At 42.4% G+C, this 26887-nt stretch overlaps 1 protein-coding gene across 1 annotated transcript in view; it reads left to right on the forward strand.

Annotated features, from left to right (window-relative positions):
• The window catches only part of LOC128373215 (GTPase IMAP family member 8-like), a 48387-nt gene that overhangs the window by 10374 nt on the left and 11126 nt on the right, over positions 1 to 26887 (forward strand). The gene's annotated exons all lie outside the window — the stretch shown is intronic.

The raw sequence follows: 26887 nt of genomic DNA on the forward strand, positions 1-26887 counted from the left end.
TCCAGGCGCACAAAAACGCCATTTGGACCCATACCCTAAGTCCAACAGGAAGTCGGCCATCTTGGGAAAAATGCTATATTTGGCTGAGTTTTTTGGTCATTTCCAGGCCTCATATTTGAACAAACTAGTCCTAGAGATTCCATCCCATCCACTTTAAATTCACACACAATCATCTTGAGACATTGGAGATGACAAGTTATCAAAAGCTTTTTTATGACTTCTTCCTGTTGGGCGTGGCTGTGCAAACAATTTCGATGCTTCGCCATAAAGCAGGAAGTCCTTATAACTCCTACAGACATTGTCCCGTCTACACCAAATTCAATACGCATGTAGAGGGTCCCGCCCTGAACACATCTATGCATCAATACTGCTTCATATACACAGCGCCACCTACTGGACACAGGAAGTCAGCCTCATATGACAAACATTATCCTATTTACATGAAATTTACAGGATATGTTCTCCACATCAGACACTGCAACATGACATGTAATTGTTGGGTGATCTCTAGCGCCACCTAGTGGACACATGCAATATGCCTTAGCCCCATCACACAATGTTCATTACGAGCCCGGGTGCCAAGATGTCTACGTGCCCGCTGTGTCTGCCGTGTGACTGCAGCATGCACCGGCATGCGCGTACGGGGCGGTGCGTGGGGGAGCTTGGGCCCGATCATCGCTGCTTGCAGCTTTAATATTTATATTTTTTTTTAGAAATCTGTTTTCACTTTTACACTGAAGAGGTTTTTTTTCGGTATTTCTTTTAAAAGCCAAATTATATTGACCATGATTCAATTCATAAAAGCAATAAAAGTGGAAAACATCCAAGGGGGTGAATACTTTATAGGCACTGTATGTATGTATAGAGAAAATAGTTTTCACACTGAGAATGGGACCCACCAGCACAGGAAACTGATCTTATCAAATTCTACATTCCAGCCATGAGGGCAGCTTTTCTCAAAGGGGGTGGTACTGGATCTACACTCTAAATAATAATAAATGATACAGTATTGATGCCAAAACTGTTTATTTCTATGTCAGTAATTTCACAGTATGGTATACACTGTTCAAAAGTTGTGGGGGAAAAAATATAGTAACAATCCTCAATCCTGCCTGATATTAGTGCTTACAGTGTCTCTTAAGTTCACTTAAAGTACACTTAAATATTAAACAGTTATCAGACATTGTACAAAAAAGACAAACCTTTAATCTAGTCTTACATCAGTGCCTAGAATGTAATTTTAGTAATCCAACTAGAGTGTCATTAATGTTTGTTGAGGCTTTCCTTGATGATCTTAATGATTAGGTTAAATACCCTGCAGTTGGTACAGTTTGGGATGAGAAGCATGTGGAGCCTCTTCTGTGTCACTGCTGCTACAACTTGGGGCAAACTCCTGTTGGTTCCCATCTTCATGATCTGACGGGTCACCAGGTGAAGTGTCTGGTCACACAATGAAATATAACATTATTGCAACAGTTTCTTGTCTTTTTAATTGTGTTTCCATATAATATGACGTATTACATGCATTAATTGTTTAAAACTAAATAATGACACAAACTATACACACAGTACACAATATAAAATTAAATGGACTTTACTTGCTGAACTGCAGATCATGGGCCTTCATCTTCACCTCCACATTCATCACCATGTAAAGCTCCTGAGTAAATGCCTTCAAAGGAGGGCCAGACCCCCCTAGAGGGTCGGACTGAGGTCAATTTGGCAATCATTCATTTTATTATGTCTCCAGGAAGAAGATTACCAGGTGACGGTAAGGCTGACATTTCTGTATCCTCATTCGCATGCATCAGTGTTGTTTTGTATGAATCATTGCCAACACTGTCTGTGCCAGCATCTGTGCTTCAATAACAAGAATAGTGAGAAACCCTGAATGTGTGAAACTCCACAGGTTAGTATAACTCATATGAACCAAGACAACAGGACAAAGTCAAGCTATTGTAAACAAGGCTGGTATCTGCTTCTATACTTCAGAAATAAGTGTGGAAAACGTTTCATGTCAAACAAGCATTCAAGTACTGCATTATTATCATAAAGCAAAAATATGGTTTATGATGCAGCTAGTAAATTTGTGAGGTAAATGAGGTGAATCAAAAAGGATTGTGAAGGATTAAGACAGAAACTGCTGTCAAAACAGGAATGAGGATGTAACTAGAAAAAAACAATAATTCTGTTTGTGTGTGTCTGGCAATAAATCAAGAATGTCTTTGTATTACATTCTGATGGTAAGTGGGGAAAACCAAGCTCAGTGCGTGACATTATTAGTTTCCTTGTACCTGCTGGGTGTGGTGTTGCAGACACCCAATTTTCTTCTTCATTGGTCCTGTGTGTATGCAGGCTGCTGTTTCCTCATTGAATCACTGATGAAAAATGACAGTTAAAGTTCACTCGTATCAAAGTACAAAGTCTGACTGGTCTAACGGGGAAAGTCAGTCAGGTCAGATGGTGTCATGTTACTCTTCAGGATGTGTTTACTCTCTGTAAAGGTTGTAAATGGTAAATGGACTGTACTTATATAGCGCCTTTCTAGTCTTTGCGACCACTCAAAGCGCTTTACATTACATGTCATTCACCCATTCACACACATTCATACACTGATGGCAGGGGCTACCACGCAGGGTGCCAACCTGCTCATCAGGGGGAAGCTAACCATTCATACACATTCACCCACCGTTGGCACAGCAACGGGAGCAATTAGGGGTTAAGTGTCTTGCCCAAGGACACATCGACATGTGGACTGGAGGAGCCACCAATCTTCCAATTGAAGGACGACCGCTCTACCTCCTGAGCCACAGCCGCCCTGTTGTGATGTTTAAGTGTATAAAACTCATATAAAAGTCACTTGCTTCTGTCTATTAAACATTATAATAAAGACTTGAAGTCTGATTAATCTGAAACATCCGACTGTAAATTCACATGTGGACTTTGACTCACTTTCCTTCTATATATGTAAATTTCCCCATCATAGACTAATACAGGATGATCTTATCTTAAAAGGCTGCAGGGGCGGATCTAGAAACTTATGAAACATATGATTGGTGGGTGTTCTCTAGTTATTATTATCATTCCTATAAAGTAACAGCCTTTTTGCCCCCCTGAACATGCCCCGAAACTCACCAAAGTTTGCATGCTAGTCAGACCCGGCGAAAAATTTGATATTTTATGGTTTGCATAAATGGGCGTGGCAAAATGGCTCTGTAGTGCCCCCTAGAAAATTAAAACAAGCGAGCCCCACCCCTGAGATTGTCCTACACAAACGAAATTCGGTACACATATGGAGAGAATGATTGCTCAATTCCAGGCTGAGAGAGAGAGGGAGATGAAAGAGGAAGAGATGGATGAGGAGAGGAAGAATGAAACTCGCTAGGTTTATGTATCATCTCCAGACGCACAAAAACGCCATTTGGACCCATACCCTAAGTCCAACAGGAAGTCGGCCATCTTGGGAAAAATACTATATTTTGCTGAGTTTTTTGGTCATTTCCAGGCCTCATATTTGAGCGAACTAGTCCTAGAGATTCCATCCAATCCACTTCAAATTCGCTCAGAGTCATCTTGAGACATTGGAGATGAAAAGTTATCAAAAGCTTTTTCCACTGTCATTCCTGCTTCGCCATAAAGCAGGAAGTCCTTATAACTCCTACAGACATTGTCCCGTCTACACCAAATTCATTACGCATGTACAGGGTCCCGCCCTGAACACATCTATGCATCAATACTGCTTCAAATACACAGCGCCACCTACTGGACACAGGAAGTCAGCCTCATATGACAAACATTATCCTATTTACATGAAATTTACAGGATATGTTCTCCACATCAGACACTGCAACATGACATGTAATTGTTGGGTGATCTCTAGCGCCACCTAGTGGACACATGCAATATGCCTTAGCCCCATCACACAATGTTCATTACGAGCCCAGGTGCCAAGATGTCTACGTGCCCGCTGTGTCTGCCGTGTGACTGCAGCATGCACCGGCATGCGCGTACGGGGCGGTGCGTGGGGGAGCTTGGGCCCGATCATCGCTGCTTGCAGCTTTAATATTTATATTTTTTTTTTAGAAATCTGTTTTCACTTTTACACTGAAGAGGTTTTTTTTCGGTATTTCTTTTAAAAGCCAAATTATATTGACCATGATTCAATTCATAAAAGCAATAAAAGTGGAAAACATCCAAGGGGGTGAATACTTTATAGGCACTGTATGTATGTATAGAGAAAATAGTTTTCACACTGAGAATGGGACCCACCAGCACAGGAAACTGATCTTATCAAATTCTACATTCCAGCCATGAGGGCAGCTTTTCTCAAAGGGGGTGGTACTGGATCTACACTCTAAATAATAATAAATGATACAGTATTGATGCCAAAACTGTTTATTTCTATGTCAGTAATTTCACAGTATGGTATACACTGTTCAAAAGTTGTGGGGGAAAAAATATAGTAACAATCCTCAATCCTGCCTGATATTAGTGCTTACAGTGTCTCTTAAGTTCACTTAAAGTACACTTAAACATTAAACAGTTATCAGACATTGTACAAAAAAGACAAACCTTTAATCTAGTCTTACATCAGTGCCTAGAATGTAATTTTAGTAATCCAACTAGAGTGTCATTAATGTTTGTTGAGGCTTTCCTTGATGATCTTAATGATTAGGTTAAATACCCTGCAGTTGGTACAGTTTGGGATGAGAAGCATGTGGAGCCTCTTCTGTGTCACTGCTGCTACAACTTGGGGCAAACTCCTGTTGGTTCCCATCTTCATGATCTGACGGGTCACCAGGTGAAGTGTCTGGTCATACAATGAAATATAACATTATTGCAACAGTTTCTTGTCTTTTTAATTGTGTTTCCATATAATATGACGTATTACATGCATTAATTGTTTAAAACTAAATAATGACACAAACTATACACACAGTACACAATATAAAATTAAATGGACTTTACTTGCTGAACTGCAGATCATGGGCCTTCATCTTCACCTCCACATTCATCACCATGTAAAGCTCCTGAGTAAATGCCTTCAAAGGAGGGCCAGACCCCCCTAGAGGGTCGGACTGAGGTCAATTTGGCAATCATTCATTTTATTATGTCTCCAGGAAGAAGATTACCAGGTGACGGTAAGGCTGACATTTCTGTATCCTCATTCGCATGCATCAGTGTTGTTTTGTATGAATCATTGCCAACACTGTCTGTGCCAGCATCTGTGCTTCAATAACAAGAATAGTGAGAAACCCTGAATGTGTGAAACTCCACAGGTTAGTATAACTCATATGAACCAAGACAACAGGACAAAGTCAAGCTATTGTAAACAAGGCTGGTATCTGCTTCTATACCTCAGAAATAAGTGTGGAAAAAGTTTCATGTCAAACAAGCATTCAAGTACTGCATTATTATCATAAAGCAAAAATATGGTTTATGATGCAGCTAGTAAATTTGTGAGGTAAATGAGGTGAATCAAAAAGGATTGTGAAGGATTAAGACAGAAACTGCTGTCAAAACAGGAATGAGGATGTAACTAGAAAAAAACAATAATTCTGTTTGTGTGTGTCTGGCAATAAATCAAGAATGTCTTTGTATTACATTCTGATGGTAAGTGGGGAAAACCAAGCTCAGTGCGTGACATTATTAGTTTCCTTGTACCTGCTGGGTGTGGTGTTGCAGACACCCAATTTTCTTCTTCATTGGTCCTGTGTGTATGCAGGCTGCTGTTTCCTCATTGAATCACTGATGAAAAATGACAGTTAAAGTTCACTCGTATCAAAGTACAAAGTCTGACTGGTCTAACGGGGAAAGTCAGTCAGGTCAGATGGTGTCATGTTACTCTTCAGGATGTGTTTACTCTCTGTAAAGGTTGTGATGTTTCAGTGTATAAAACTCATATAAAACTCACTTGCTTCTGTCTATTAAACTTTATAATAAAGACTTGAAGTCTGATTAATCTGAAACATCCGACTGTAAATTCACATGTGGACTTTGAAAAAAAAGAAGAATGATTAAATCTTTTATTTAATCCTAAATTCTAAGAATTTATTGTACACTTAAAATAAATAGACTGCTGATTTTTTTTTTTTTTTTTCATTTTATCATTTTATAGTTTTCCATTTAAAAGGATAATTACCGTTAGTTCTTTTTATGGCGGGTGGGTTATATTTGGGGCTGTGACTTTCATTATATTCACATTTAATTATTTATTTTATATACATATTTTATGAATTAATTAATTTAATTGTTTAATTCAAATTCTATTTCATTTCATTTATTTATTTTTATAATTATTTATGTATTTTTTTACTTTTGTTTTCTATTATTATTTTATCTTAGTTGGTTCTTTATGTAAATATGTATATATGCCTATTATGCAAATTTGGAATTTAATTTATTATTATTTCTATTTGTTTTTGTATTATCTTCTCTTCTGCATTTTGTATATTTATACCTTTCCTTAAAACAAAAAAAATGAAGGGTTAGGGTTAATGAAGATTTCTAAAAGCGCAGCAACAGTTCAACGAGTCTCTACTCTACTGGCCATCAATTTGTTTGAGGAGTTAGGACTCACAGAACTATGGATTGGTTTTGGATCAGGTAAGGCTTACAAAGATATTCCAATCCACCACATTACAGAAATGCTGGGACCCCAAAAAAGCCAAGCACTGCCCCTGTTCTACGCATTCACAGGATGTGATTCCGTGTCCACAATGTATGGAATTGGTAAAAAAACAGCATGGAATGCATGGGCAGCTTATCCACAACTCACTGACACCCTCATTGCACTCATGCAAGACCCAACCAGCCTCACACTGAATTCACTGCATATGCAAGTTCTTGAACGCTGGACTGTACTCATGTACAGTAAGAACTGTGGAGTTGGGTCAGTCAACGAAGCCCGAAAGCTTCTTTTCAGTCATGGCCTCAAGTCCCTAGATTTGATCCCTCCAACGCAGCATGCCCTATTCCAGCATGGGAAGCGAGCCCTACACACCACAGCTTTTGTGTGGAAGCAATCCCTTTCCAAAATGCCCAACATTCCAGACCCAAGTGATTGGGGTTGGGAATGGAATGGCCGAATGAAGATGTGGGTGCCCTATTGGACAGACCTGGACGATGTCAGCAAGGGATGTGCCATCCTCCTGAACTGTGGCTGTGTTGTTGCCTGTAAGGGCAACTGTAAATGCCACCAAGCCGGTCTTCGTTGTACTGCACTATGTAAATGTGAGGGAGGCTGTACCAACAACGATGAGTGAGGAGGGAGCGTGTAGAGGATGATGTGTATGTATAACGACATGTAAATATGTATATATGTGGCCCTAACATGGCTTGATGGTAGGACACTTGTTTACTACATGGCTGATCTGGGTTTGAATCCGGCCCGGGTCTTTTGTCGTCCCTTCCCAGTCTCTCTCTCCCAACTTGCTTCCTGTCATTACTTCACTATTCTATCTAAATAAAGGCATAAAACCCATAAAAAAAATGTGTATATGTAAATATGTAGTCATGTGTGTGTGTGTGTGTGTGTGTGTGTGTGTGTGTGTGTGTTTGTGTGTGTGTACACACTCACAACTTGGACTGCAAGTCAAAGTAATAAAAAAAAATAAAAAAAAAATAAAATAAATGTATATATGTAAATATGTAGCCATGTGTGTTTGTGTGTGTGTGTACACACCCAAACTTAAACTGCAAGTCAAAGTAAGTCAAAATGAATCAGTATAAAGCAATGTAAAACCAAACAGAGCCGATGTATAACATTTTCTGTCTTCGTTGGGGGGCATTTTGGACTTTATGGATACCGGCCACTAGGGGGCGCCACCACCTTGCCTCCAATGATTTTTGGAATCCTTGGGCCCATACCTAACACCCTGCCAAAAATCAAAAACTTGTCACAAAGTGAACGATTTTCTCGAATTCCCTCCAGACTAGAAGGATTAAGACAGAAACTGCTGTCAAAACAGGAATGAGGATGTAACTAGAAAAAAACAATAATTCTGTTTGTGTGTGTCTGGCAATAAATCAAGAATGTCTTTGTATTACATTCTGATGGTAAGTGGGGAAAACCAAGCTCAGTGCGTGACATTATTAGTTTCCTTGTACCTGCTGGGTGTGGTGTTGCAGACACCCAATTTTCTTCTTCATTGGTCCTGTGTGTATGCAGGCTGCTGTTTCCTCATTGAATCACTGATGAAAAATGACAGTTAAAGTTCACTCGTATCAAAGTACAAAGTCTGACTGGTCTAACGGGGAAAGTCAGTCAGGTCAGATGGTGTCATGTTACTCTTCAGGATGTGTTTACTCTCTGTAAAGGTTGTGATGTTTAAGTGTATAAAACTCATATAAAAGTCACTTGCTTCTGTCTATTAAACTTTATAATAAAGACTTGAAGTCTGATTAATCTGAAACATCCGACTGTAAATTCACATGTGGACTTTGAAAAAAAAGAAGAATGATTAAATCTTTTATTTAATCCTAAATTCTAAGAATTTATTGTACACTTAAAATAAATAGACTGCTGATTTTTTTTTTTTTTTTCATTTTATCATTTTATAGTTTTCCATTTAAAAGGATAATTACCGTTAGGGTTAGGGTTAGGGTTAGGGTTAGCCCTAGGGTTAACCCTTGCCCCCCTGAACATGCCCCGAAACTCACCAAAGTTTGCATGCTAGTCAGACCCGGCGAAAAATTTGATATTTTATGGTTTGCATAAATGGGCGTGGCAAAATGGCTCTGTAGCGCCCCCTAGAAAATTAAAACAAGCGAGCCCCACCCCTGAGATTGTCCTACACAAACGAAATTCGGTACACATATGGAGAGAATGATTGCTCAATTCCAGGCTGAGAGAGAGAGGGAGATGAAAGAGGAAGAGATGGATGAGGAGAGGAAGAATGAAACTCGCTAGGTTTATGTATCATCTCCAGACGCACAAAAACGCCATTTGGACCCATACCCTAAGTCCAACAGGAAGTCGGCCATCTTGGGAAAAATGCTATATTTTGCTGAGTTTTTTGGTCATTTCCAGGCCTCATATTTGAGCGAACTAGTCCTAGAGATTCCATCCAATCCACTTCAAATTCTCTCAGAGTCATCTTGAGACATTGGAGATGAAAAGTTATCAAAAGCTTTTTCCACTGTCATTCCTGCTTCGCCATAAAGCAGGAAGTCCTTATAACTCCTACAGACATTGTCCCGTCTACACCAAATTCATTACGGATGTAGAGGGTCCCGCCCTGAACACATCTATGCATTAATAATGTGTCAAATACACAGCGCCACCTACTGGACACAGGAAGTCAGCCTCATATGACAAACATTATCCGATTTATATGAAATTTACAGGATATGTTCTCCACATCAGACACTGCAACATGACATGTAATTGTTGGGTGATCTCTAGCGCCACCTAGTGGACACATGCAATATGCCTTAGCCCCATCACACAATGTTCATTACGAGCCCGGGTGCCAAGATGTCTACGTGCCCACTGTGTCTGCCGTGTGACTGCAGCATGCACCGGCATGCGCGTACGGGGCGGTGCGTGGGGGAGCTTGGGCCCGATCATCACCGCTTGCAGCTTTAATATTTATATTTTTTTTTAGAAATCTGTTTTCACTTTTACACTGAAGAGGTTTTTTTTCGGTATTTCTTTTAAAAGCCAAATTATATTGACCATGATTCAATTCATAAAAGCAATAAAAGTGGAAAACATCCAAGGGGGTGAATACTTTATAGGCACTGTATGTATGTATAGAGAAAATAGTTTTCACACTGAGAATGGGACCCACCAGCACAGGAAACTGATCTTATCAAATTCTACATTCCAGCCATGAGGGCAGCTTTTCTCAAAGGGGGTGGTACTGGATCTACACTCTAAATAATAATAAATGATACAGTATTGATGCCAAAACTGTTTATTTCTATGTCAGTAATTTCACAGTATGGTATACACTGTTCAAAAGTTGTGGGGGAAAAAATATAGTAACAATCCTCAATCCTGCCTGATATTAGTGCTTACAGTGTCTCTTAAGTTCACTTAAAGTACACTTAAATATTAAACAGTTATCAGACATTGTACAAAAAAGACAAACCTTTAATCTAGTCTTACATCAGTGCCTAGAATGTAATTTTAGTAATCCAACTAGAGTGTCATTAATGTTTGTTGAGGCTTTCCTTGATGATCTTAATGATTAGGTTAAATACCCTGCAGTTGGTACAGTTTGGGATGAGAAGCATGTGGAGCCTCTTCTGTGTCACTGCTGCTACAACTTGGGGCAAACTCCTGTTGGTTCCCATCTTCATGATCTGACGGGTCACCAGGTGAAGTGTCTGGTCATACAATGAAATATAACATTATTGCAACAGTTTCTTGTCTTTTTAATTGTGTTTCCATATAATATGACGTATTACATGCATTAATTGTTTAAAACTAAATAATGACACAAACTATACACACAGTACACAATATAAAATTAAATGGACTTTACTTGCTGAACTGCAGATCATGGGCCTTCATCTTCACCTCCACATTCATCACCATGTAAAGCTCCTGAGTAAATGCCTTCAAAGGAGGGCCAGACCCCCCTAGAGGGTCGGACTGAGGTCAATTTGGCAATCATTCATTTTATTATGTCTCCAGGAAGAAGATTACCAGGTGACGGTAAGGCTGACATTTCTGTATCCTCATTCGCATGCATCAGTGTTGTTTTGTATGAATCATTGCCAACACTGTCTGTGCCAGCATCTGTGCTTCAATAACAAGAATAGTGAGAAACCCTGAATGTGTGAAACTCCACAGGTTAGTATAACTCATATGAACCAAGACAACAGGACAAAGTGAAGCTATTGTAAACAAGGCTGGTATCTGCTTCTATACCTCAGAAATAAGTGTGGAAAAAGTTTCATGTCAAACAAGCATTCAAGTACTGCATTATTATCATAAAGCAAAAATATGGTTTATGATGCAGCTAGTAAATTTGTGAGGTAAATGAGGTGAATCAAAAAGGATTGTGAAGGATTAAGACAGAAACTGCTGTCAAAACAGGAATGAGGATGTAACTAGAAAAAAACAATAATTCTGTTTGTGTGTGTCTGGCAATAAATCAAGAATGTCTTTGTATTACATTCTGATGGTAAGTGGGGAAAACCAAGCTCAGTGCGTGACATTATTAGTTTCCTTGTACCTGCTGGGTGTGGTGTTGCAGACACCCAATTTTCTTCTTCATTGGTCCTGTGTGTATGCAGGCTGCTGTTTCCTCATTGAATCACTGATGAAAAATGACAGTTAAAGTTCACTCGTATCAAAGTACAAAGTCTGACTGGTCTAACGGGGAAAGTCAGTCAGGTCAGATGGTGTCATGTTACTCTTCAGGATGTGTTTACTCTCTGTAAAGGTTGTGATGTTTCAGTGTATAAAACTCATATAAAACTCACTTGCTTCTGTCTATTAAACTTTATAATAAAGACTTGAAGTCTGATTAATCTGAAACATCCGACTGTAAATTCACATGTGGACTTTGAAAAAAAAGAAGAATGATTAAATCTTTTATTTAATCCTAAATTCTAAGAATTTATTGTACACTTAAAATAAATAGACTGCTGATTTTTTTTTTTTTTTTTCATTTTATCATTTTATAGTTTTCCATTTAAAAGGATAATTACCGTTAGTTCTTTTTATGGCGGGTGGGTTATATTTGGGGCTGTGACTTTCATTATATTCACATTTAATTATTTATTTTATATACATATTTTATGAATTAATTAATTTAATGGTTTAATTCAAATTCTATTTCATTTCATTTATTTATTTTTATAATTATTTATGTATTTTTTTACTTTTGTTTTCTATTATTATTTTATCTTAGTTGGTTCTTTATGTAAATATGTATATATGCCTATTATGCAAATTTGGAATTTAATTTATTATTATTTCTATTTGTTTTTGTATTATCTTCTCTTCTGCATTTTGTATATTTATACCTTTCCTTAAAACAAAAAAAATGAAGGGTTAGGGTTAATGAAGATTTCTAAAAGCGCAGCAACAGTTCAACGAGTCTCTACTCTACTGGCCATCAATTTGTTTGAGGAGTTAGGACTCACAGAACTATGGATTGGTTTTGGATCAGGTAAGGCTTACAAAGATATTCCAATCCACCACATTACAGAAATGCTGGGACCCCAAAAAAGCCAAGCACTGCCCCTGTTCTACGCATTCACAGGATGTGATTCCGTGTCCACAATGTATGGAATTGGTAAAAAAACAGCATGGAATGCATGGGCAGCTTATCCACAACTCACTGACACCCTCATTGCACTCATGCAAGACCCAACCAGCCTCACACTGAATTCACTGCATATGCAAGTTCTTGAACGCTGGACTGTACTCATGTACAGTAAGAACTGTGGAGTTGGGTCAGTCAACGAAGCCCGAAAGCTTCTTTTCAGTCATGGCCTCAAGTCCCTAGATTTGATCCCTCCAACGCAGCATGCCCTATTCCAGCATGGGAAGCGAGCCCTACACACCACAGCTTTTGTGTGGAAGCAATCCCTTTCCAAAATGCCCAACATTCCAGACCCAAGTGATTGGGGTTGGGAATGGAATGGCCGAATGAAGATGTGGGTGCCCTATTGGACAGACCTGGACGATGTCAGCAAGGGATGTGCCATCCTCCTGAACTGTGGCTGTGTTGTTGCCTGTAAGGGCAACTGTAAATGCCACCAAGCCGGTCTTCGTTGTACTGCACTATGTAAATGTGAGGGAGGCTGTACCAACAACGATGAGTGAGGAGGGAGCGTGTAGAGGATGATGTGTATGTATGACATGTAAATATGTATATATGTGGCCCTAACATGGCTTGATGGTAGGACACTTGTTTACTACATGGCTGATCTGGGTTTGAATCCGGCCCGGGTCTTTTGTCGTCCCTTCCCAGTCTCTCTCTCCCAACTTGCTTCCTGTCATTACTTCACTATTCTATCTAAATAAAGGCATAAAACCCATAAAAAAAATGTGTATATGTAAATATGTAGTCATGTGTGTGTGTGTGTGTGTGTGTGTGTGTGTGTGTGTTTGTGTGTGTGTACACACTCACAACTTGGACTGCAAGTCAAAGTAATAAAAAAAAATAAAAAAAAAATAAAATAAATGTATATATGTAAATATGTAGCCATGTGTGTTTGTGTGTGTGTGTACACACCCAAACTTAAACTGCAAGTCAAAGTAAGTCAAAATGAATCAGTATAAAGCAATGTAAAACCAAACAGAGCCGATGTATAACATTTTCTGTCTTCGTTGGGGGGCATTTTGGACTTTATGGATACCGGCCACTAGGGGGCGCCACCACCTTGCCTCCAATGATTTTTGGAATCCTTGGGCCCATACCTAACACCCTGCCAAAAATCAAAAACTTGTCACAAAGTGAACGATTTTCTCGAATTCCCTCCAGACTAGAAGGATTAAGACAGAAACTGCTGTCAAAACAGGAATGAGGATGTAACTAGAAAAAAACAATAATTCTGTTTGTGTGTGTCTGGCAATAAATCAAGAATGTCTTTGTATTACATTCTGATGGTAAGTGGGGAAAACCAAGCTCAGTGCGTGACATTATTAGTTTCCTTGTACCTGCTGGGTGTGGTGTTGCAGACACCCAATTTTCTTCTTCATTGGTCCTGTGTGTATGCAGGCTGCTGTTTCCTCATTGAATCACTGATGAAAAATGACAGTTAAAGTTCACTCGTATCAAAGTACAAAGTCTGACTGGTCTAACGGGGAAAGTCAGTCAGGTCAGATGGTGTCATGTTACTCTTCAGGATGTGTTTACTCTCTGTAAAGGTTGTGATGTTTCAGTGTATAAAACTCATATAAAAGTCACTTGCTTCTGTCTATTAAACTTTATAATAAAGACTTGAAGTCTGATTAATCTGAAACATCCGACTGTAAATTCACATGTGGACTTTGAAAAAAAAGAAGAATGATTAAATCTTTTATTTAATCCTAAATTCTAAGAATTTATTGTACACTTAAAATAAATAGACTGCTGATTTTTTTTTTTTTTTTTCATTTTATCATTTTATAGTTTTCCATTTAAAAGGATAATTACCGTTAGTTCTTTTTATGGCGGGTGGGTTATATTTGGGGCTGTGACTTTCATTATATTCACATTTAATTATTTATTTTATATACATATTTTATGAATTAATTAATTTAATTGTTTAATTCAAATTCTATTTCATTTCATTTATTTATTTTTATAATTATTTATGTATTTTTTTACTTTTGTTTTCTATTATTATTTTATCTTAGTTGGTTCTTTATGTAAATATGTATATATGCCTATTATGCAAATTTGGAATTTAATTTATTATTATTTCTATTTGTTTTTGTATTATCTTCTCTTCTGCATTTTGTATATTTATACCTTTCCTTAAAACAAAATAAATGAAGGGTTAGGGTTAATGAAGATTTCTAAAAGCGCAGCAACAGTTCAACGAGTCCAGACCTCTCCTTCCTTTCTCTCTCTCTCTCCTTCCTCTCTCTCCTCTCCTTCCTCTCCTTCCTCTCTCTCCTCTCCTTCCTCTCCTTCCTCTCTCTCCTCTCCTTCCTCTCTCTCCTTTCTCTCTCTCTCTCCTTCCTCTCTCTCCTCTCCTTCCTTTCTCTCTCCTCTCCTTCCTCTCCTTCCTCTCTCTCCTTTCTCCCTCTCTCTCCTTCCTCTCTCTCCTCTCCTTCCTCTCTCTCCTCTCCTTCCTCTCCTTCCTCTCTCTCTCCTCCTCTTCCTCTGTCTCTCCTCTCTACTCCAACCGGTCCAGGCAGATGTTCTCCCACTCTGAGTCTGGTTCTGAGGGTTCTTCCTGTTAAAAGATGTTCTCCCACTCTGAGTCTGGTTCTGAGGGTTCTCCCTGTTAAAAGATGTTCTCCCACTCTGAGTCTGGTTCTGAGGGTTCTTCCTGTTAAAAGATGTTCTCCCACTCTGAGTCTGGTTCTGAGGGTTCTTCCTGTTAAAAGATGTTCTCCCACTCTGAGTCTGGTTCTGAGGGTTCTTCCTGTTAAAAGATGTTCTCCCACTCTGAGTCTGGTTCTGAGGGTTCTTCCTGTTAAAAGATGTTCTCCCACTCTGAGTCTGGTTCTGAGGGTTCTCCCTGTTAAAAGATGTTCTCCCACTCTGAGTCTGGTTCTGAGGGTTCTTCCTGTTAAAAGATGTTCTCCCACTCTGAGTCTGGTTCTGAGGGTTCTTCCTGTTAAAAGATGTTCTCCCACTCTGAGTCTGGTTCTGAGGGTTCTTCCTGTTAAAAGATGTTCTCCCACTCTGAGTCTGGTTCTGAGGGTTCTTCCTGTTAAAAGATGTTCTCCCAATCTGAGTCTGGTTCTGAGGGTTCTTCCTGTTAAAGGGAGTTTTTTCTCTCCACTGTCACCAAGTGCTGCTCATGTGGGAATGTTGGGTCTCTTTAAATGAAACCTGAAGAGTTCGGGTTAGACCTGCTCTATGTGGAAAGAGCCTTCACATGACTCTGTTGGGATTTGGAGCTTTATAAATAAAGATTGATTAATTGATTGATTGATTGATTGATTGATTGATTGATTGATTGATTGATTGATTGATTGATTAACCTCCACTCAGCACTGAGACGGTTGGAATATACCGGACGTCATTGTTTAGTTTTTCATCATCAGATTTATTTCAGATATTTTAAATCAGGTACAAATATTATAATTATATAATAAATGTGTTCAGTTATAAACAGTAAATGGATCCGCTATAAAACTTTATGTCATCTAAACAAAATTACAAAGTTCTTCACAGACAAACAAAAACATCACAACTACACACAGTCAAACCAGATTAAACCAGAATAAACCAGATTAAACCAGAATAAACCAGATTAAACCAGATTAAACCAGATTAAACCAGAATGAACCAGATTAAACCAGATTAAACCAGATTAAACCAGAATGAACCAGATTAAACCAGTTGTGATCATGTGATACAAACAGGTAAAACCTCCTGAGTCTAATCGACCAGCAGGGGGCAGAATCAGGCCGTTAATACGTTATTCGGCCAGCAGGGGGCAGAATCAGGCCGTTAATACGTTATTCGGCCAGCAGGGGGCAGAATCAGGCCGTTAATACGCTAGTCGGCCAGCAGGGGACAGAATCAGGCCATAAATACGTTAATCGGCCAGCAGGGGGCAGAATCAGGCCGTACATACGTTAATCGGCCAGCAGGGGGCAGAATCAGGCCGTAAATACGTTAATCGGCCAGCAGGGGGCAGAATCAGGCCGTTAATACGCTAATCGGCCAGCAGGGGGCAGAATCAGGCCGTTAATACGTTAGTCGGCCAGCAGGGGGCAGAATCAGGCCGTAAATACGTTAATCGGCCAGCAGGGGGCAGAATCAGGCCGTAAATACGTTAATCGGCCAGCAGGGGGCAGAATCAGGCCGTAAATACGTTAATCGGCCAGCAGGGGGCAGAATCAGGCCGTTAATACGTTAGTCGGCCAGCAGGGGGCAGAATCAGGCAGTTAATACGTTAATCGGCCAGCAGGGGGCAGAATCAGGCCGTTAATACGTTAGTCGGCCAGCAGGGGGCAGAATCAGGAGGTAAATACGTTAATCGACCAGCAGGGGGCAGAATCAGGCCGTAAATACGTTAATCGGCCAGCAGGGGGCAGAATCAGGCCGTTAATACGTTAGTCGGCCAGCAGGGGGCAGAATCAGGCAGTTAATACGTTAGTCGGCCAGCAGGAGGCAGAATCAGGCCGTAAATATGTTAGTCGACCAGCAGGGCGCAGAATCAGGCCGTTAATATGCTAGTCGGCCAGCAGGGGGCAGAATCAGGCCGTTAATATGCTAGTCGGCCAGCAGGGGGCAGAATCAGGCCGTTAATACGTTAGTCGGCCAGCAGGGGGCAGAATCAGGCCGGAGGTCAGAGGTCAGAGGTCAGGCTGCTGGTTGTCTTACTTCTCGTTGGCCACATCGATCAGGTCGTCCAGCAGATCTGAGACAGAATCACAGACACATTAGAACCAGAACCTGAAGAACCTGAAGAACCCAAAGCTGGTGAACATAGGTGATGCAGAACCATTACATTAGTAAAATATGACTTTTATGAGTCACAGATAATAAACTCAACATCTGATCATTGTAGCAGATGTAATGAAGCAGCCTATAGTCTATTCATTATAATGTCCATGGAGTTATTTTGTCTATACAAACTATCTGTATTATTAACAACTTAACAGGAAAGAAGGACTGATATCGGACATGAAGAAGTTGTATGGAGTCATCCCTAGTTATTGATTTTTCAGTCATTGATCGTCTGTTTGGAATCAGCAGCTGTGTGTCGGTTACTGTACGAAGACTCTGGAACAAACACATCTAATTAATATTATTATGTTTTTATATAATAAATACATCTAATTAATATTATTATGTTTTTATATAATAAATACATTTAATTAATATTATTATGTATTATATAATAAATACATCTAATTAATATTATTATGTTTTTATATAATAAATACATCTAATTAATATTATTATGTTTTTATATAATAAATACATCTAATTAATATTATTATGTATTTATATAATAAATACATTTAATTAATATTATTATGTATTTATATAATAAATACATTTAATTAATATTATTATGTTTTTATATAATAAACACATTTAATTAATATTATTATGTATTATATAATAAATACATCTAATTAATATTATTATGTATTTATATAATAAATAAATTTAATTAATATTATGTTTTTATATAATAAACACATTTAATTAATATTATTATGTATTTATATAATAAATACATCTAATTAATATTATTATGTTTTTATATAATAAATACATCTAATTAATATTATTATGTATTTATATAATAAATACATTTAATTAATATTATGTTTTTATATAATAAACACATTTAATTAATATTATTATGTATTATATAATAAATACATTTAATTAATATTATTATGTTTTTATATAATAAACACATTTAATTAATATTATTATGTTTTTATATAATAAACACATTTAATTAATATTATTATGTATTTATATAATAAATACATCTAATTAATATTATTATGTTTTTATATAATAAATACATCTAATTAATATTATTATGTATTTATATAATAAATACATCTAATTAATATTATTATGTTTTTATATAATAAATACTGGTTGAGTCTCTCTGCATTCAGATGAACCAGATACTGTCTGACTTTAACCTTATTATAGTTACCACGGCGACGGAGGGACCTGACTGTAACCTTATTATAGTTACCACGGCGACGGAGGGGCCTGACTGTAACCTTATTATAGTTGCCACGGCGACGGAGGGGCCTGACTGTAACCTTATTATAGTTGCCACGGCGATGGAGGGGGCCTGACTGTTATCTTATTATAGTTACCATAGTGACCGAGGGGCCTGACTGTAATCTTATTATTTTGGTTACCATAGTGACCGAGGGGCCTTACTGTAACCTTATTATTTTGGTTACCATAGCGACGGAGGGGCCTGACTGTAAGCTTATTATAGCTTATTATGTGTGTGTGAGGCTGTTTCAGTCGACGCCTCTCAGGTGAGTCAGGGGACCGGACCGACCGGTTTCTGCTCTTCGTTCTTTGTAGGAGGAGTTTCAGTTTACTGTGACTCATCTTTCATACCTGATACTTTAACTACTGCTGATTCTTCACTTTGCTGAATGTCACATAAAAACAGATCATCAGTAGTTAATGTGTTTGGTATCAAAGCTTCTTATAATAAATGTTTCTGGTTGTAAAGTCTGTTTGTACATTAGTGAGGAACATGCATCAGTGTGATGAGCAGCAGAGCTCAGTATCTGGGTTCAGACCCGCTGTTAGTGCCAGAGAGACAAACACGACCCAGAGCTGGTGAGTGGTAGCAGACAGGAGCAGCAGGTGAGTGGTAGCAGACAGGAGGAGAACAGGGAGCAGCAGGTGAGGGGTAGCAGACAGGAGCAGCAGGTGAGTGGTAGCAGACAGGAGCAGCAGGTGAGTGGTAGCAGACAGGAGCAGCAGGTGAGTGGTAGCAGACAGGGAGCAACAGGTGAGTGGTAGCAGACAGGGAGCAGCAGGTGAGTGGTAGCAGACAGGAGGAGAGCAGGGAGCAGCAGGTGAGTGGTAGCAGACAGGAGGAGAGCAGGGAGCAGCAGGTGAGTGGTAGCAGACAGGAGCAGCAGGTGAGTGGTAGCAGACAGGAGCAGCAGGTGAGTGGTAGCAGACAGGGAGCAGCAGGTGAGTGGTAGCAGACAGGAGCAGCAGGTGAGTGGTAGCAGACAGGAGGAGAACAGGGAGCAGCAGGTGAGTGGTAGCAGACAGGAGCAGCAGGTGAGTGGTAGCAGACAGGAGGAGAACAGGGAGCAGCAGGTGAGTGGTAGCAGACAGGAGCAGCAGGTGAGTGGTAGCAGACAGGAGGAGAACAGGGAGCAGCAGGTGAGTGGTAGCAGACAGGAGCAGCAGGTGAGTGGTAGCAGACAGGGTGCAGCAGGTGAGTGGTAGCAGACAGGAGGAGAGCAGGGAGCAGCAGGTGAGTGGTAGCAGACAGGAGGAGAGCAGGGAGCAGCAGGTGAGTGGTAGCAGACAGGAGGAGAGCAGGGAGCAGCAGGTGAGTGGTAGCAGACAGGAGCAGCAGGTGAGTGGTAGCAGACAGGGAGCAGCAGGTGAGTGGTAGCAGACAGGAGCAGCAGGTGAGTGGTAGCAGACAGGGAGCAGCAGGTGAGTGGTAGCAGACAGGAGGAGGACAGGGAGCAGCAGGTGAGTGGTAGCAGACAGGAGCAGCAGGTGAGTGGTAGCAGACAGGAGCAGCAGGTGAGTGGTAGCAGACAGGAGGAGAACAGGGAGCAGCCGGTGAGTGGTAGCAGACAGGAGCAGCAGGTGAGTGGTAGCAGACAGGGTGCAGCAGGTGAGTGGTAGCAGACAGGAGGAGAGCAGGGAGCAGCAGGTGAGTGGTAGCAGACAGGAAGGGAGCAGCAGGTGAGTGGTAGCAGACAGGAGGAGAGCAGGGAGCAGCAGGTGAGTGGTAGCAGACAGGAGCAGCAGGTGAGTGGTAGCAGACAGGAGCAGCAGGTGAGTGGTAGCAGACAGGAGCAGCAGGTGAGTGGTAACAGACAGGAGGAGAACAGGGAGCAGCAGGTGAGTGGTAGCAGACAAGGAGCAGCAGGTGAGTGGTAGCAGACAGGGAGCAGCAGGTGAGTGGTAGCAGACAGGGAGGAGCAGGTGAGTGGTAGCAGACAGGAAGAGAACTGGGAGCAGCAGGTGAGTGGTAGCAGACAGGAGGAGAACAGGGAGCAGCAGGTGAGTGGTAGCAGACAGGAGCAGCAGGTGAGTGGTAGCAGACAGGGTGCAGCAGGTGAGTGGTAGCAGACAGGAGGAGAGCAGGGAGCAGCAGGTGAGTGGTAGCAGACAGGAAGGGAGCAGCAGGTGAGTGGTAGCAGACAGGAGGAGAGCAGGGAGCAGCAGGTGAGTGGTAGCAGACAGGAGCAGCAGGTGAGTGGTAGCAGACAGGAGCAGCAGGTGAGTGGTAGCAGACAGGAGCAGCAGGTGAGTGGTAACAGACAGGAGGAGAACAGGGAGCAGCAGGTGAGTGGTAGCAGACAAGGAGCAGCAGGTGAGTGGTAGCAGACAGGGAGCAGCAGGTGAGTGGTAGCAGACAGGGAGGAGCAGGTGAGTGGTAGCAGACAGGAAGAGAACTGGGAGCAGCAGGTGAGTGGTAGCAGACAGGAGGAGAACAGGGAGCAGCAGGTGAGTGGTAGCAGATAGGAGGAGAACAGGGAGCAGCAGGTGAGTGGTAGCAGACAGGGAGCAGCAGGTGAGTGGTAGCAGACAGGAGCAGCAGGTGAATGGTAATAGACAGGGAGCAGCAGGTGAGTGGTAGCAGACAGGAGCAGCAGGTGAGTGGTAGCAGACAGGAGCAGCAGGTGAGTGGTAGCAGACAGGAGCAGCAGGTGAGGGGTAGCAGACAGGAGCAGCAGGTGAGTGGTAGTAGACAGGAGCAGCAGGTGAGTGGTAGCAGACAGGAGCAGCAGGTGAGTGGTAGCAGACAGGAGCAGCAGGTGAGTGGTAGCAGACAGGAGCAGCAGGTGAGTGGTAGCAGACAGGAGCAGCAGGTGAGTGGTAGCAGACAGGAGCAGCAGGTGAGTGGTAGCAGACAGGAGGAGAACAGGGAGCAGCAGGTGAGTGGTAGCAGACAGGAGGAGAACAGGGAGCAGCAGGTGAGTGGTAGCAGACAGGGAGCAGCAGGTGAGTGGTAACAGGGAGCAGCAGGTGAGTGGTAGCAGACAGGAGCAGCAGGTGAGTGGTAGCAGACAGGGTGCAGCAGGTGAGTGGTAGCAGACAGGAGGAGAGCAGGGAGCAGCAGGTGAGTGGTAGCAGACAGGAGGAGAGCAGGGAGCAGCAGGTGAGTGGTAGCAGACAAGAGGAGAGCAGGGAGCAGCAGGTGAGTGGTAGCAGACAGGAGCAGCAGGTGAGTGGTAGCAGACAGGGAGCAGCAGGTGAGTGGTAGCAGACAGGAGCAGCAGGTGAGTGGTAGCAGACAGGGAGCAGCAGGTGAGTGGTAGCAGACAGGAGCAGTAGGTGAGTGGTAGCAGACAGGGAGCAGCAGGTGAGTGGTAGCAGACAGGAGCAGCAGGTGAGTGGTAGCAGACAGGGAGCAGCAGGTGAGTGGTAGCAGACAGGAGCAGCAGGTGAATGGTAATAGACAGGGAGCAGCAGGTGAGTGGTAGCAGACAGGAGCAGCAGGTGAGTGGTAGCAGACAGGAGCAGCAGGTGAGTGGTAGCAGACAGGAGCAGCAGGTGAGGGGTAGCAGACAGGAGCAGCAGGTGAGTGGTAGTAGACAGGAGCAGCAGGTGAGTGGTAGCAGACAGGAGCAGCAGGTGAGTGGTAGCAGACAGGAGCAGCAGGTGAGTGGTAGCAGACAGGAGCAGCAGGTGAGTGGTAGCAGACAGGAGCAGCAGGTGAGTGGTAGCAGACAGGAGCAGCAGGTGAGTGGTAGCAGACAGGAGGAGAACAGGGAGCAGCAGGTGAGTGGTAGCAGACAGGAGGAGAACAGGGAGCAGCAGGTGAGTGGTAGCAGACAGGGAGCAGCAGGTGAGTGGTAACAGGGAGCAGCAGGTGAGTGGTAGCAGACAGGAGCAGCAGGTGAGTGGTAGCAGACAGGGTGCAGCAGGTGAGTGGTAGCAGACAGGAGGAGAGCAGGGAGCAGCAGGTGAGTGGTAGCAGACAGGAGGAGAGCAGGGAGCAGCAGGTGAGTGGTAGCAGACAAGAGGAGAGCAGGGAGCAGCAGGTGAGTGGTAGCAGACAGGAGCAGCAGGTGAGTGGTAGCAGACAGGGAGCAGCAGGTGAGTGGTAGCAGACAGGAGCAGCAGGTGAGTGGTAGCAGACAGGGAGCAGCAGGTGAGTGGTAGCAGACAGGAGCAGTAGGTGAGTGGTAGCAGACAGGGAGCAGCAGGTGAGTGGTAGCAGACAGGAGCAGCAGGTGAGTGGTAGCAGACAGGGAGCAGCAGGTGAGTGGTAGCAGACAGGGAGCAGCAGGTGAGTGGTAGCAGACAGGAGCAGCAGGTGAGTGGTAACAGACAGGAGGAGAACAGGGAGCTGCAGGTGAGTGGTAGCAGACAGGGAGCAGCAGGTGAGTGGTAGCAGACAGGGAGCAGCAGGTGAGTGGTAGCAGACAGGAAGAGAACTGGGAGCAGCAGGTGAGTGGTAGCAGACAGGAGGAGAACAGGGAGCAGCAGGTGAGTGGTAGCAGATAGGAGGAGAACAGGGAGCAGCAGGTGAGTGGTAGCAGACAGGAGCAGCAGGTGAATGGTAGCAGACAGGGAGCAGCAGGTGAGTGGTAGCAGACAGGAGCAGCAGGTGAGTGGTAGCAGACAGGAGCAGCAGGTGAGTGGTAGCAGACAGGAGCAGCAGGTGAGGGGTAGCAGACAGGAGCAGCAGGTGAGTGGTAGCAGACAGGAGGAGAACAGGGAGCAGCAGGTGAGTGGTAGCAGACAGGGAGCAGCAGGTGAGTGGTAGCAGACAGGGAGCAGCAGGTGAGTGGTAGCAGACAGGAAGAGAACTGGGAGCAGCAGGTGAGTGGTAGCAGACAGGAGGAGAACAGGGAGCAGCAGGTGAGTGGTAGCAGACAGGAAGAGAACTGGGAGCAGCAGGTGAGTGGTAGCAGACAGGAGGAGAACAGGGAGCAGCAGGTGAGTGGTAGCAGATAGGAGGAGAACAGGGAGCAGCAGGTGAGTGGTAGCAGACAGGAGCAGCAGGTGAATGGTAGCAGACAGGGAGCAGCAGGTGAGTGGTAGCAGACAGGAGCAGCAGGTGAGTGGTAGCAGACAGGAGCAGCAGGTGAGTGGTAGCAGACAGGAGCAGCAGGTGAGGGGTAGCAGACAGGAGCAGCAGGTGAGTGGTAGTAGACAGGAGCAGCAGGTGAGTGGTAGCAGACAGGAGCAGCAGGTGAGTGGTAGCAGACAGGAGCAGCAGGTGAGTGGTAGCAGACAGGAGGAGAACAGGGAGCAGCAGGTGAGTGGTAGCAGACAGGAGGAGAACAGGGAGCAGCAGGTGAGTGGTAGCAGACAGGAGGAGGACAGGGAGCAGCAGGTGAGTGGTAGCAGACAGGAGGAGCAGGTGAGTGGTAGCAGACAGGGAGCAGCAGGTGAGTGGTAACAGGGAGCAGCAGGTGAGTGGTAGCAGACAGGGAGCTGCAGGTGAGTGGTAGCAGACAGGAAGAGAACAGGGAGCAGCAGGTGAGTGGTAGCAGACAGGGAGAAGCAGGTGAGTGGTAGCAGACAGGAGGAGAACAGGGAGCAGCAGGTGAATGGTAGCAGACAGGGAGAAGCAGGTGAGTGGTAGCAGACAGGAGCAGCAGGTGAGTGGTAGCAGACAGGAAAAAAGGAGTTTTTTCTCTCCACTGTCACCAAGTGCTGCTCATGTGGGAATGTCGGGTCTCTTTAAATGAAACCTGAAGAGTTGGGTTTAGACCTGCTCTATGTGGAAAGAGCCTTCACATGACTCTGTTGTGATTTGGAGCTTTATAAATAAAGATTGATTGATTGATTGATTGATCTGGACCATGAACGCCTCCCAGCTAGTTAAACAAGCAGAGGATGAACTTCCTGCATCAATGGTTCACTGTGTGTAGATACTCTCACACACACACAGACAGACAGACAGACAGACCGACCTGCTGCCACCTGCTGGAGCTGATCGACAGGTGAGACTTTCAGAGAGCAGTTGTTGTTTAGCGTCACCATGACAACAGAAACACACAAATCAACATAAACATGAACTGAAAATATCATCATAAAAATAACTGCAGATTAATATTCAGCTGATCACATGACCATCAATAACCTTATTTACTGACATGAAGAGATATGAAGTTATTACACACACACACATACCTGTTTTACTACCTCGTGGGGACCCTGACCGGGTTCCAGCCTTTCTAAAGGTCCCCACACTGCAGTACCACGTGTGACCTCTGGGGTTCACCAACCTTGTGGGGACCAGTCCTATCAGGAGGCTGTTTGCTCGTTCCCATGGAAACCAGGAGTCGGTCCCCACCAGGATAGGAAAACAAACACACACACACACACACTTCCTTTTTCTGATGCAGCTGCTATTAAAATCAACAGTCTGCGTCCTGATTGGCTCATTCAGTGTTTGTGATGTTGAACTGATTCTGATTGGTTCAATGATCATAAAACACTGAAATATAACCTGTTTATGAGTCATGATGCTTCTTTACATTCCTGTGGAGGGAGGACACACACACACACACACACACACACACACACACACACACCTAGACACAAACACTTGTACATTCCTGTACTGATCTATGAGGGTTCACCTCAGCTGCTCTCATGCAGCCTGCAGTCCAGAGTCAGGGTGTGTGTGGGTGTGTCTGTGTGTGAGTGTGTGTGTGTGAGAGAGAGTGTGTGTGTGTGGGTGTGTGTGTGTCTCAGACCTGTGTGACAGGTCGACCCTGCAGACACTCCTGTAGAGACGAGCACATCTCCCTCCCTCCCTGTCAGTCTGAGCATGCTCACCTGCAGTTACCTGGGTTACCTGCAGACACACCCTGAGAGGGGAGGGGGGGGGGGGGGTACCTGCAGACACACCTGTCCCTGAGGGGGGGGGGGGTGTGTTCACCTGCAGAGAGTATAACAGCAGCAGCTTCCCTCCGAACTCTCAGTCTGACTCTGAAATGGCAAACTTCCTGTCGCATCGCAGCATCGCCAAGATGGCCGGAGAGAAAGTCGGTGAGTGTGTTTCATCTATACTAATCATAAATACATATACACATACATATATATATATTATATATTATACATATACATATATATATATATATATATATATATATATATATGTGTATATGTATGTATATCTACTAGTTAAGGTCAGCGAGCAGCAGCATCAGAGTGATGTCACTGATCAGAGAAACATTTTGACTATTTTAAACGTTAATAAAAGCAGAAACAACTCAGAATTTACTGTTGAATCGTTTTAACAGCGTCTGCAGAACTTCTCTTTATGAATAATTATTATTAATATAATAATTATTATAATAATTATAATAATTACCTTCAGGCTGTTTGCAGGGTTCGGCTTCACATCACATGACTCACTTTAATTACAATATGAACGTTAACTCCACCCGTCTACTGCTGCAGGGAGAACGTTAACTCCACCCGTCTACTGCTGCAGGGAGAACGTTAACTCCACCCGTCTACTGCTGCAGGGAGAACGTTAACTCCACCCGTCTACTGCTGCAGGGAGAACGTTAACTCCACCCGTCTACTGCTGCAGGGAGAACGTTAACTCCACCCGTCTACTGCTGCAGGGAGAACGTTAACTCCACCCGTCTACTGCTGCAGGGAGAACGAATCAAACGCTCAGAACCTGAAAACAGATTCAGCTCATTACAGAACTTCATGTCAAAAGATACGAAGAATGATAATAATAATAATAATAATAATAATAATAATAATAATGATAATAATAATAATAATAATAATAATAATGATAATGATAATGATAATGATAATAATAATGATAATAATAATAATAATAATGATAATAATAATAATAATAATAATGATATTTTCCTTATAGTCAAACATGGTTCATATAAACTTGAACAGATATAAACTATAATGTTGTTGTTGTTATTTAAAGAGATTCATAACTGACTCTTTAAATATGTTTTTATCACTGATGTTTAGTCTCCACGAGGTTCAGTTTAAATTTAAACGTATGAATAACTTCACACATTCTGTTTTTGTGGACCCAGCATCAAATTTCTGCTTTTAATCCATTTAGAGAGAATATATTAGAGGATTATGGTAAAAATGTCTAAGTGGTGTAACCATAAAAACTTTGTACCAAATAATTCAACTTGCTTAAAAACAGTAAATAGTCAATAAAACACCTTCCTTCCTTCCTTCCTTCCTTCCTTCCTTCCTTCCTTCCTACCTAACACCATATCAACTAGTTTGGCATGATCTTACATCCTTCCTTCCTTCCTTCCTTCCTTCCTTCCTTCCTTCCTTCCTACCTAACACCATATCAACTAGTTAGGCATGATCTTACATTATAACTTTTATATTAAATAAAGCTAATGGAATACTATTGTTCTAAATATTACATTTCATCTGGTTACCATGGAGACCAGGAAACATTTACATGTTTTAAATGAAGTCATTATTAGTATAAGTTCACTTAAACACACTGTAGCTGATACAATATTTAATATCTATCATTCTTTTGTGGTTACACCATTTGACATTTTCAGGAGCATTCAGTCTGACTTTTGGTAAAAATGGTGCAAATGTCATTTAAATGATAT

The sequence above is a fragment of the Scomber japonicus genome, chromosome 14 (genome assembly GCF_027409825.1).
Source record: "Scomber japonicus isolate fScoJap1 chromosome 14, fScoJap1.pri, whole genome shotgun sequence".
NCBI lineage: Eukaryota > Metazoa > Chordata > Actinopteri > Scombriformes > Scombridae > Scomber > Scomber japonicus.